This window comes from Microtus oregoni, unplaced genomic scaffold (assembly GCF_018167655.1).
Source record: "Microtus oregoni isolate MIOR12 unplaced genomic scaffold, Mior012 000020F_ref0000438, whole genome shotgun sequence".
Taxonomy (NCBI): domain Eukaryota; kingdom Metazoa; phylum Chordata; class Mammalia; order Rodentia; family Cricetidae; genus Microtus; species Microtus oregoni.
In genome coordinates this window covers 29,856,718-29,869,323 of record NW_024543079.1, presented here as the reverse complement: position 1 = coordinate 29,869,323, position 12,606 = coordinate 29,856,718, and the positions used below count along the sequence as shown (strand labels likewise).

General features: G+C 41.9%; 1 non-coding gene across 1 annotated transcript; it reads left to right on the top strand.

Moving 5' to 3' along the window:
• Nucleotides 1–5,447: 5,447 nt before the first annotated feature.
• On the top strand, nt 5,448–5,579 carry LOC121460596. The gene has a single exon (XR_005976086.1).
• The last annotated feature ends 7,027 nt before the right edge of the window (nt 5,580–12,606 follow it).

Here is a 12,606-nt window from a genome sequence, read left to right as displayed (position 1 = left end):
TGCAGTAATCCAGATCAGACCAAATCAAATCGAATTAGGAAAAGCCCAGGTTTAATGTATAAAATGTCCCTGGATAATTTTCCAGCCTCCTAGAGAGGAGATGGGAAAGAGAGACCGGCAAAGCATATGTCTGTTTCCTGGGGGACAGGAGCATTTTAAATACCCCGTGAAAGTGCTCTTGACTATCTCTGGGAAAAGATTATCATTTGATGGACTTTCTGAGATGTGGCTGGATGCTTGGAGTGGAATTTCCACCAAAGCATTCTAGACTCTTAGGGTATCTGGATGCCAGGGCCTGGGGTGAAGCTTCCACAGAACATCCCAGACTCTTTAGGTATATGGATGCCCGTTCATATCTGACTGCTTCCTGCAGACATGAGGCAATGTGGGGGAGAGGGGAGTTGGAAGTTGGTGGGCTCATGCTCACTGGCAGGTGTAGGTGTAGAAGCATCTAGTTAACTGCCATCCTGGAGAATTCAGGCATTTGTTTCTTAAGGAAGAAGAAAAGGTAAGTTGCTAGAAAAAAATTGATTATTAATATCTATCCTAGTTGTGCCAACAAAGATGAGTGTGTCAAGAAGTACACATAGGTCTTTCTTAAGACATCTTGGAAAACCTGAGGGTGGAGAGTCCCAGCTGTTGGAGAGACCATGTATAGGTGCTCAATTGAGCCTGGAGAGGGGGTACCAGCATGGATGTCCCAAGAAGTTGGCAGCCAAATGGGTAGTGAGGATCATGGTGTGAGGTCCTGTCTTTGGGGCTCAAAAGACCCAAGAACTAACCTCTTGCGGAGTATTCTGTCCACCAGGGGGAGCAGAGAGGGCAGGTATGATAAACAAAGAGTGTGAAAAGAATTGCCCTACAAGAATGAAGGTAGAAAAGGGATCCTGCATGACAGAAATTGGTGAGTGTATTGTAGGACCCAAGTGTAGTGTTAAAACAGAATAAATGGCTCCAGTAGAAAGTCAATAGATGTACCCACTGCCTGAAGCCTCTCTCTAGGCTCAGAGAGGGCAGTGGGAGTCACCAAGTCTGGGCTACATCAGTCCTCCACTAGATTGAGTAGTTCAAAGGCTGGAATGGTCTAAGATGCCAATGTTGGTTAATATTGGGCCTCTGTGGTGTAGCATAGAGGATGAGTCCACATGGGGTCATTCCAAATTCCAGTGTCCAGGCTGTCAGCAGAGGGGGCATGACTCTGCTGGGTCAGGGCAATACTGTGGCCAGTGGCAGCGGGCTGCATTTGAAACAGGTTCCTGGTAGAGTTGACTTGGGCTGAGTTCCTCAGGGATGGAGATTTGTGGTTGACTTTCTTTGTCCTCTTGTTGGGGACCCAATGGTCTCAGAGCAGCTGCTAAGGCTTGACCTGGAGCATAGCCTTCTGTTGCAGCCTTGTCTGTTGGGAGGACTCGATTGTCTCTTCTTGAGCATAGGAAACTTTAAAAGCCATTTTCACCACCTACTGTATGGGAGTTTGGGGACCTTCCTCAGCTTTTTAAAGTTCTTTCTAGAGGGCATCTAGGTTGTTTTACGAGACCTGGATAGAGGTGGGCGGTCCTTGGGCTTCCCACAGGTCAGGGAACCCTGATTGCTCTTGGAACAGATGAGGGAGGGAGACTTGATTGGGGGAGGGGGAGGGAAATGGGAAGTGGTTGCGGGGAGGAGGCAGAAATCCTTAATAAATAAATAAATTTAAAAAAATAAATAAAGTTCTTTCTAATATCTGGGACTGACTGGAAAATGAAATGGAGGTTAGGATCATGGATCCAGCTAGGGAGGCTGGGTCAAGTCACGTATACTGAACCATAATCTGGTCTGCAAATGGTCTTGCTGCTGCCTGAACTCGGTTTTTCTCCTCGGCTGTGAGAGTGTTGCCCTGGATGGCATAGAGCTCATGTCAGGTCAAATGGAAGGCCAGGGACAGATAATGAAACTCTTGATAAAAAGAGGAGGATTAGCAGAGAAGGAACCTAACCACTTCTCTATTTGTGAAAGGTCCTGAAGGGAGAAGGGAGCTTGGACTCAAACTGTTCCATCTGCATTATCTCCAGCTACCCCTCAGAGAGGGCAGACGAGGGCATGGGTTTGGCAAGACTGGGATGAGAAGAGATGGAGAGGATTCTGGTGAATTAGGCCAAGGTGTAGAAGGAGGACCAGAAGGTAAGTTGTGGCATGGAAAGGTGGGGAGGGGTGGTAGAAGGAAGGGGAGGAGAAGGTAAGAAGGGGGAAGTTGCTCCTTGACCTTTGTCCTGTAAAGGGGAGAATGGGGAGTGGAGGGTGGATGGAATATGAGAAATGTTGGCCTCTGAATGGAGAATGTGGTCCAGTAGGAGGGGGTTGGGTAGGCAAGCCTGTGGAGAGCTGTAGGAGAGGGCCAGTGTCTCCAGCAGCATGGTCAGGGAAGACTTTTCAGGGCCCCGGTTCTAGACAGGCAGGAATCTGGAGGTGCCATGACCCTAGCCAATAAGGCCAGGGCTGTGAGACACTGGCTACTGAGGGAAGGGTGGGAGAGCAGTACCTAGAAACAGTGGGCATATTGGCATTCGGTCCACTTGTCCCGGTTGGGCAACGACACAAAGGATGGGAAATTTAAGCACTCCCTCCAGTGGCCATCATGTTCAATTGTCCCGAACATACTGAGTTCAGGCCTTGGTGCACAGAGAAGAGAAATCAGGCATTCAGGACACGTGGTATCAGATAGTTCCAATTTAAAAAGATTTTGTAAAAGGCAGCCCCTGGCTTCAAATTGTAGGTGTCCATTTCATAAGGCTATTCCCAGGCTGGGAACAAGTACAATGCATCCACAGTGGTAGGCTTTGGGTCTAAAAAAAAAGGGGAGATTGGATATTTCCTTGAACAGAGTGTCTTCTGAAGAAGGGTTCCCATGGGGCAAGGCAGGACTCTACTGTAAATCCCAGTCTTTGGCCTCCATCTTTGGAGGACCTGCCCTTGTGCACCTTGCACCTTGACCCTTCCCCGAGGAGGGTCCAGGTAGCCCGCCAAACCTTGACCCCTCCCCAGAAAAGGTCAAGACCGCTCCCCCAAGCTATTTAAACTGCTCTCTGCCCGAAAATAAACGGGTGGTTTTCCCTCTTTCCTCCCAGTGGTGTTCCTGTTGCATCTTTCCAGTTCCCCTAGGGCCACCGGAGACGGCAGGAGTCCAGTTAAACCTGGATATCTCTTAATTTGGTTTGTTTTGATTTGGCTTGATTGGGATTCTTGCCTTGGCAGAGAGCTTGTGTTAGAAAATAATCCTAACACTTATCAAAGGCCCTGCCAAAGCTGTGTCTTTGGCAGGACATCCCCAAAATCGCAGGAGGCCCTGAGCCTCTAAGGCAACAACTTGGAAGGGACAACTTACCCAGCCAAAAGCCAATCTTAGCCTGACAGAGAGCAGGTATGGGGGGTGGGGGCGGTGCTTTCCTACTATGTGGCTCTGGGATGGTGGGGAAAAACAGCCCCTTTTGGGACCTCCCGAAGAAAAGTTTCTGAATTCAGATAAGTCTGCTGGACTCAGCAGTCCAAATTTGACGAAATCAAACCCAATTAGGAAAAGCCCAGGTTTAATGGATAGAAAGTTCCTAGATGATTTTCCACAGAGAGAGAGAGAGAGAGAGAGAGAGAGAGAGAGAGAGAGAGAAGAAAGGAAAGGAAAGGAAGATCAGAAACTCATAAGTCTGTTTTCTGGGGAGCAGTTTAAATACCCTGTGGGAGTGGTCTTGAGCGTCTCCGGGGGAGGGGGGTTATCATTTGGTGGGCTTTTCAAGATGTGGCAGGGTGCCTGGGGTGGAACTTACACCAGAACATTCCAGACTCTTTGGGTATACGGATGCCAGATGTTGGGGTGAAGCTTCCAGCAGAATACCTACCACTCATCTCTTCATAGTCTCTTAAAAGAAAACTTTTTCCATATCTGTTTTGATGGTTTGCGTAGAAGAAATGTTTCCATTTGTTTAATCGCAAATAACTAACTTGCACCTGGTAGTCATAGTGAGCTCTTTTCCTATTCATACTGAGGAGCAAGGGTGAGATCAGGTGGAATATGGTCTTCAGACTTTGAGGGAGTACTACTATTGAATACTTCAATAAATAAAATAAAGTTAACAATGCCAGCCATTGAAGACTAGCATGTGTGTCCACTCTACCGTTATTATCACTGTTTACACCCCAGAGAAGAAACCACAAGATACAGTCTAACTTTAAATAGATCACTACAATAGTATTGTAGGTGGCACCAAATCAGGTTAAGCTGTTCATGGAATACATTATTAAAAGATTAAGTGAAAAGGGAAAGAAACTAAAGGTTAAGAAGAGAGAGGGGGAGGGAGGATGGAGCCTTTTAACTCTTAAAGATCAGTCCTTTTGTCGCTGTGAAATCATTCTTATAATTATGGTCACACCTTTCTGTATGCCTCATATACCCGTTTTTCTTATGTTTTAAAAGGAGTATATAAGTCACTCTTAAAGCTTATAGTCGAAATGAGATAAAATGACAAAATTCCAGTCCAAAGTCAAAAGACAAACTACGAATCTCTTTAGTTACCTCACAAATAGGTGCACCGTCCCTTTGCACATTCGTTTTCAGTATTCAGAAACTCATGGAAAGCAGCCTACGTCTAGAGGAGCCCCGGTAAGTCAGGAGGGGTGCCTGCGGAGGACTGAGAGGTGAAGACATAGGTGTCCTGCCCTAGGACTCCTTAGGGAGACTTCACACCTACACCGAAAACAAAAAGTGGAGTATTGGAGCAGCAAAGAGAGTGGCAATAATAAAATGGAAAATGGGGTATTGAGGAGGAATTTCTATCATTCAGAGCTTTCTGGAACCACTGCCAAATCTAGTGCCATAGCTACTGTAGTCATGGTGATGTGATCTTCTAGGACTCGGTATTAGACACAGGATACTGACGTTTCTAAGACTACTAGACATCTCTAGAAGTTTCAGTTAATTGAAGGTTAAAGGGTGATTCTGTGATTTTATATATTTTGGAAACTTTTGGGTAATGATTAAATACATACTAACTGACTTTAGTATATGTTTACCATATTGCCATATACTGAATGAAAAGAGTGATAGTATGTGTCATACAATGGAATACCATGACCAAAAAGCAAACTGGAGAGGTAAGCGTTCATTTGACTCATACTTTCATATAGCTGTTCAGCATCAGTGGACGTCATGACAGGAACTCCGAAGTCAGGAGCAGATGCAGACGCCATGGAAGGGTGCTGCACACTGCTTTGCTTCCTATTTCTGGCCCAGTGTGCTTTCTTACACAATTCGTTAGCTCAGAGATGACAACAAAAACAGTGGGTTGGGCCCTCCCCCATCAATCAGTAATTAAGAAAATTCCTTATAGCTGTAGCTTATGGAGACATTTTCTCAACTGAAGTTGCCTCCTTTCAGATGGCTTTAGCCTCTGTCACATTAAGACTAACCCACAGATTTGGGCTTTTTGTCCTTTGGGCTGTGGTGATCACATTCCTCCTCAGTCAGGGTTGCAGGCCAAGATCAGTCTATAAGCAGCAACTTCATCAGGACTGCATGAGCAGGCAGTCTTGTTTTCTGGCCTCAGACAATGAAAAAAAGATACTAGCCAGAAGAGTATACATGTTTTCCCCAACCTATTTGTTCTGAGAACTATCTGTGAATGAATTTTCTCTACATAGCAGACTGCAATTTAATCCTTAGGATAAATGAAACCAAGCAGAAATATTTTTTTATATTATTTTATTTACTTTGATTTTTTTGGTATAGATTCTGTTAACATATCCCATATTAGTCTCAAAATTATGATCCTCCTGTCTCTGACTGCAGAATTTTAGACCTATAGTTTTGAGTTGCCACACCAAGCTTATACTTTTCTCTTTATATTTTGCTGTCTCTATCCAAATTTGTACTGAGACTATTATTTCTTCTTAGACTTGTCAAATATCAGATGCCATTAGTATTGGCAAGAGTTTTATCTCAATGTCTGCACAGTTCATCTCCTGGAGCAATATAGTGTGCACACTGCAGATTCTCAGAGATGTGCTGCTTAGTCACACATGATGCTGTGTAAATCCTGCAAGCATTTTAAACTCTATGAACACTTCCTGTCCCGACAATAATGTGAGAGCCAGGGATCTGTCTTTAATTGTTAAATTGGTTTGCACACCAAGTAGTTCAAGACATCTGCTAAACCCGTATCTCTGGATCAGGGTCTCATATAGGACTGACCGGTGACTCTCTAAAAGAACTCTTTGACGAAGAGCTGTTTCCTTTAGATACTGAAATCACTTATAGCCATGGAGGAAACAAAAGGCTGTTGTTTTCAAAGAATAAGAAGACTTTACCTGGGGTCCTCAAGATAGAAATTTTATGACTTCCATGAGATAGGAACAACTCCAGATGTCAGAAACGTAGATTAAACCCTTTCGGAAGACTTGGAAATGTTGTTGCACATTTCCGGCTGCTTATATTTCTGGTGGGTTTTACACTCTGTGCCATTCAGCTGTGAGACAATGGATTGGGAAACAATAAAAGAAATCCTTCCAGTTCTGTATTGTGTGAGTCATCTTTACCATTGTAATTTCCAGACATGGTCAGAGAAGAAGAGACACTCTGTACATATTTTTGGTACAGTATGGGAAGTAGCCTTGCCAAATGAAATAATCAGGAAAGAAGGATGGCAAGGGGTCTGTTGACCTTCCTTTTGTGGTTTAATTGCACTTGTATGTCTTTGAGTCACTGTGAATGATCCTGGAAGGGCCTGTTGATTTGTAAGAACTATCAATATTATTCCCTAGAAGTGATGGGTGGGATAGAATTACTGAAGCCTTTCAACCATCAAGGAATTCACTTAAAAATATTAATACTAGTTTATATTTGTAGCTCTAGAGGCTTGCTCTGTATTTCCTTCTTTAATTTATGTAACAGCCCAATAAAATGGGTGTAGTCCAAAGATGGCTGAAAGCCTCCACTATTTTCTTATTTTCTTTTACTTACATCTTTTTACTATGGAACTCCCAAATATTCTCACCTTCTGAATAAGAACTTCACAGCTTTGATTAAAGTTGCTTCTTAGTCATGGGTAGCCTCAGCCCAAAATGTCTTTCCTTGCCACCTTGCTGTGTGTTATCCTTCAGTTATCTTGCCTAGGCTTACCACATGGCTTTTAGTCAGGGTCTAAGTGAAGGGATAGAAATGCAAAGTCACGTGAATGACTATATCCTTACTTGCAAATCAATGCATTTCCATACCATAAAATAAGGGGCATTGAAGAGGGGACTAACAAAGGACTCTCATATTGCCATGGGTACCAAAACATCCACTCTTTATTCATAGGTCTGAAAGGAACATGTGGATCCATGACTCCCCAATCTTTAAAAGTAAAATGTGAGTTATCGAACAGTAAATTCACATATCAGCTTTTTTCATTCAGATGTGAAAGGTACGCAAAACTTCTTATGCTCCAAAACTCCTAGAGTCTTTTCACATCAATCACCCAAAAGTTGAAGTTGTCTATGATTACTTTTATACAAGCAGTTATTTCATCTTTTCATGTTTTCAGGTTCATGGAAAGGGAGATAGAGACAAAAGTTGGTATTTCAAACCCCCTCTTTTGTGCTTCTAACATACATTTCATCAGCTCCCCTCCCAAATCTACCATTATGATCCTATTAGGTCATTGAAATAACTTTATAAAGCAAAATATTTTTAGCTTTCAAATTAGCATTTTGTATTTTTAAAAAAAAAACCTTTCTGCTATATTACAGCTGTGAAAACTCAAGACTGCCACTTGACCTTGGTAACCTGGTTCCTTATTTGCAAAGGGACCAAAATAACTGCTTATCTCTGCGGTTCAAGTGAGTCAAACTGGATAAAAACAATGCGTTGCCAACTCTAAGCAAGTGGGATGAAGAGTCACCATTAACAGTTTCCTTCAGTGCCACAAAGGCTCTGAGAGTTTAGCAGACGATTCTACGGAGATGCATCCAAAAGTGAATCCGACTGTTTCCTGACCTATTGCAGTCATTTGGTTTTTCCTATGATCTTTCTATGGGATTTTCCAAAGCTGAGTTATTCCTGTCTTTGACATTCAGACGTATAAAATTGGAGTCATGTTGGAGACTTGGAATTAAGTTCAAAACTGAAGTTAAGGGGCCATTTTTGCTGTTGCCATGCCACTAGGAAGGCATTATTTATGACAAGAAATTGGTTTCGTAAGTCTGGGACTCCTACAGATGACTAATTATTACCTGCAGTGTCTGTCATAGGCACATTTGAAAACCAAGTTTTAAGGGCAGGAATGCTGATCACACATAAGTGTACTGTGGTGAAAGCTGTAGAAGTAGAAATGCTTTTAAATGGTGTGTGCTCTACAAGGACTGGAATTGGGTGGGCAAGTTGAAAAGAAAATTAAATAAAAGTTCTCAGATATTTGACTTTGTAGACACACACACATAAAGGGGATTCAATATAGATAGAATGGCTTTCTAGGTCCATGTGTTATGTAGCTTTGGACTTAAACAATGCATGATAGAAGAATACACACACACACACACACACTCACACACACACACACATGATATTTGCCAGTAGTCACACAGTGGTGGTTCCCATTTATCCTTAACTCCAGTTGTAGGGTAACCTATGCCATCTTCTGGCCTCCTTGGGTAATAGGTACTAACATGGTAAACATATACATACAAAACACTTATATAAATAAAAGTGACTAAGTCTAAATTTTTTAAGCATTGTCTATATCAAATACATTCAGAATTTTTCTTGTTATTACCCTCCAAACAATGCAGTATAGCTATTTGTACAAAATTGCATAATACTATATATTATAAGTAATCTAGAGGTTATTTAGAGTATATGAAAGTATGTGCATTGGTTCTAGACAAACACTACACTTTTTAATAAAAGGAACTTGAACATATACAGAGTTTGATATCTATGGATGGCCCTGGAAGTAAAGTTTTATGGATACTGAGGTATTGCTATTCATATAAAAGGCAAGATATGGGACACCATATACCATAGAGGGTATCATGGGGGAGGGAAAGGTTTTTTGCTCAGGAGTTGGAAAGATCTGGATGACAAGGACACATTTTCAAGGGAGGCATTCATACCATAGACCGCATAATATCCTTAGTTAAAAGAGATACGTATGTATGTATCATTTATGTAAAAAGAATAGAAAACCTCTCTGATTAAAATTAGCACTTCCACTGAAATTCTTGAGTGACAAATGGTTTGATTTCAATCATTACCCATCTTCTTCATGGCAAAGACTGAGCAAAGAAACTCAGAAAGAATAATCTTGCCTGATAATTCATTGAAATCACACAATCACACACACACATGCACACACACATACACACACACATACACACACACACACACACACACACACACACACACACACCATGAATATATACATATATACCAGATTTGAGGGATTTTTATTTTTCAACCACCACAATGCAGAAAGCCACTGAAGCCTTCTCACTAAGTCATTCTCCAAGGAGTAGTCCTGTGCTTGCGCCTTAGAGTGCTGATGGCTCTTTACTCCTATTCTCATGGATTTTCAACAATGCCATGAGGGAGCATCTTCCTAGAATCCATACGCATGCTCAACCTAAGAGAAAAACGTCTGCATAGACTAATACAGTTAGAAAATGTCTGTATGAATCCAGTGAGGTCTGTTCTTTTCTTAGTCCTTCCCTTCTCTTTGTCTTGTTTCGTTTTATAAGCACTGGCAAACTGCTGCTGGGACAGCAGGTTGAAATGCCTTTCAAGTACTTTTGATGACCACCATGAAAGCAAACTGCTTTTGGGCCTTATGTAGACACAGTGTCTGAGAATTGTTATAGTCAGTTCTTACCCATGACTCCCGAAGCTCCCTAACATTGCATCAAGCACCCCAATTCACAGCTTTACATACTCACAAGATTCCTTAGAGTATCTTTAAGATCTGAGATCATATAAAACAGCTCCCACTCATAAAAGCACACACAAACTTGCCATTGTTGAGTGTTTTTTAAATAGAATCAGGAATGAATCTGTGACCTTGTGGCCCTAAGGTGGGAACGCTATCTATAAACTTGCCCAGACACTCTGCCTGTCAGTAGGACATTTTCATTGAACAAAGGTATAAAAAAAAAAAAGAGCCAGGATAAGCCAAAATTTCTTAGGTGCCACAGCTCACTTTATTCATTTTAAACCTTGTTAACATTTGCTAACAAGAAAGTTAAGAACTTTAAGCTATAAAAATAGGAATGTCTTGCTAACTAAATAAATATACGTGTGAACTCCGGGTTCTGCTCCTTGCTCTGGATCGACTCATGATCTTGCAAAAGGGAAAAGAAAAAATAAAAAGGGGTCTAGCTTTGGCTTGTAAAATCTCTAATAAGTCCTTGGAGTTTTCCTCCCTTGCATGTTTCTCAGAGTTTCTGTTGATTTCATTCTTTGTTTCTTTGTAGGATTCAAATGCACACGACTTGTCTCATTAGCCAAGAGACCAGTGGAGAAGATTCTAAAGTATTGGGGTTTTATCTTTAAGTGCCAGGGTGATGATGCAATTTTAGTATGTGCATCCCAAATCACATTGGACTTCCTTCTTCCCTATCTTTTCATTAACTTCCATCTGCGTGTGTTTTCTGAGAGCTTGTAAACTGCTTCCTCTCTTTGGTTTCCTGTTCCCACTCTAGTCTTTGTAACTTCCTTATAGTAAACAGCTTCCTTACTGAACTGTAAACAATATTACTGCTTGCATTAGTTAACTTATAAATCCTTCCTGAGAAAGTGAAGTTTGCTTATAAAGACTTAGTTTTAATTTGTTTAGTATTTTTCTTTACCTTTTCCTCCCCTCTCAGTTTCACCTTCGTCAAATATTTCATGTATTTCAATGAAATACATGTAACTTGTTGAAGGCAATAATATAGAAGCTGAAGACTAAATTTTAATGAAATCAGATATAATTGAATAGCTGTACTTTTGGAAGAAAACTATTGTGGTAGACTTTTGATTTAGATTTTAGTAGAAATCCCCAAGATAGAGAGCAGAGAAACAGTTTCTGAAGTGTCAGCCTTCTGGCATCTAAGTATAAAAGCCTTAAAAATTACGAATTCATCTGGATTTTATGAGTCAGATTTAACCACCATGAACCTAGATGGTAGGTCCATGAAAAGAGCTTTGGGATGCCAAAATTACCTTCTGATAGCCACACAGATACCAAGTCTCTGGGGCACCATTTGAAATGGGTCTCTGCTCCCCAGGGATAATATGGTTTAGTCTTCAACCATTGGATCACACAGAAGTCTCTAGTGCCCTCCTTCTAAGCTATGTCCCTGTTGTTTCTTTGTTCTGCCTGGGGCTCCAGAAATCATCTGTAATGTTGCTGATAATTTTTTCTCTCTGCATGTTCTATGCCTTGAGTTTTCCATCTACTGCATATTACATTTCACAAAGGATGCCATCTCTGTTGTTGCTCTTCCCTCAAAAGTCTTTGTAAAAAGCCATTTTCAGGCAGAAAAAGTTTTTACTTTGCATCTATCATCCTCTTATCTATCCTCTCTGTCCCCTTGACTTGAAAAATAAAGTCCTGTGGTCTTCAGAATCTTCAGAGGTTCATTCCACCTACAGCAATGCCCCCTACTCTACCACCACACAACAGTCTTAAGGGAATGTGAGCAGAAGGAAGCTGAAGGTCTCATATTTATATTCAAGAGAACCTTTTGTTTCTGGATGTATCCTGGCTTTCCACCCCTACCATCCACCATCACATACTTCCAACCACTAGAGAGCACCTCCAAGCAGAATTTGGTTTAATGGTGTCCCAGAGTTCAGTTAGCAAGGCAGGGGTGTTCTATCTCTATTTCCTCTGCAACTCTGGTCTTGGGAATCCACTTAAGAAGAAAAGTCCTATTCTCACTGTTATGCTTTAGAAAATGCTGTGGTTCCCCAAGGGTGGCAGCGGGCCACACAGGACAGCCAGGTCTTACCACCCGAGGCTTTTGTGGGTCCCAGGCAGGTGGGATGCAGTGGATGAGAGACCTTGGCAGGTCAGCAGTGCAGGAGATCTCATGAGCAGGCCGGGGCAGGACAGACACGGATAGGCATACCATATAGAGAAAGTTTGGATATAGTTTATTCAGTGGGTTATGGAAGGAAAGGGAAGGGAGAGGGAAAGGGGGAGAGGGAAAGGGAGAAAAAGAGAGGGGGGACAGGTAGCAGCCACTTCTCTGGAAAAAATGCAGGGCAGAGGCAAAGAGAGTGCAGGCTAGAAGCAGAAGGAAGATCTGCTTACCTCAGTGGAATAGAGAAGTGGGTAAGGCTTGTCTCTTAAAGGGACAAGACAGACCATTATACACCCAGTAGCCTGATGTAAATTTCTTCATGGATCTAGAATAACTTCCTAGGGCAATGATTTTTAACCTGTGGATTGTGACCCCTTTGGGATTGTACAACTTTTTCATGGGCATCACCTAAGGCCTTCAGAAAGCATAGATATTACACTATGATTCATAACAGTAGCAAACATGTTATGAAGTAGGAATGAAAATAATTTTGTGGTATGGAGTCACCACAACATGAGGACCTACATTATGTGGCTGCAG